Source organism: Branchiostoma belcheri, unplaced genomic scaffold, assembly GCF_001625305.1.
Source record: "Branchiostoma belcheri isolate BF01 breed outbred unplaced genomic scaffold, Haploidv18h27 scaffold50, whole genome shotgun sequence".
Taxonomy (NCBI): domain Eukaryota; kingdom Metazoa; phylum Chordata; class Leptocardii; order Amphioxiformes; family Branchiostomatidae; genus Branchiostoma; species Branchiostoma belcheri.
In genome coordinates, this window is record NW_017804132.1 from 2,282,827 (window position 1) to 2,283,840 (window position 1,014).

Sequence of the window (1,014 nt, forward strand, 5' to 3'; positions counted from 1 at the left end):
ATGACAATATATGAGTGGAAGGTACTCAATGTAAAATTAAGACTATATTAGAAATCATTTGGGATACGTAAACCATACATAGTGAGTTGAATAAACCCTATTGCATTACATAGTGCATTCAGAACGCATCCTCACCACAGACAAGTCATTATAAAACAGATAATCCACTCAGACGTCTTCATGCATAGTCCTTTCTTGTAAAACCATATAATCCTTGTTTACAAGATAGATTGCCATAATTGTGTACGGCAGTATTACATGTATTTTGTAGTTGAGTCTTGTATTTTATTTTTTTGTACATTATGCGTTGATATGCCTGAAGCACTTTTGATTTAGGTATTCAGAGATATGTCATTGTAGTATCCACCAGACTCCTTTGCAGGCTGACTAAATAGTAGAAATCGGTCTAAATACGAATGCAACTGGCCCAATGGAGCTAGCCGACCAAAGAGGGTCTTATTACGGAGTCTGTGAAGGCAAATTGGACCCTCTCTGGCCAGCCAACTCCTATGGCCGATTACATCCCCTTCTTAGGTCGATTTCTACCATTTATTCAGTCTGGTGGAGACTAATGTCTTTGCGTCGTGCCAGCAAATGTGCAGACAAGCTGCCACCTTCCTACGCATTGGGAGTCAAGTCCGTGTCGTGGTGTGAATTCTAACGGAAGTGGAGGCAGACTAAGAAGGATGGGGTTAACGTGTTAGCCAAGTACAAGTCGATGAAGCTACTCTCCCTTAATTGGTACAGACAATCTGCATCTCCACATGAGCGAAGAGAGGGGATTTCTGATAGAGAGATTCCCCCACACATTTGGTCAGGTCGTGTCGGGACGTGTACGTGTTAATGGGTGTTGGGTTGGCGGAAGTTTCAGAGGACAGGGTAGAATGAATGAGAGAATTTCTTTGCAATTAGCTCTGTCTATTTTTTACCTCAGGGTACGGAAGTATTAGTGTGTGTGCGTGTGTGTGTGTGTGTGTGTGTGTGTGTGTGTGTGTGTGTGTGTGTGTGTGTGTG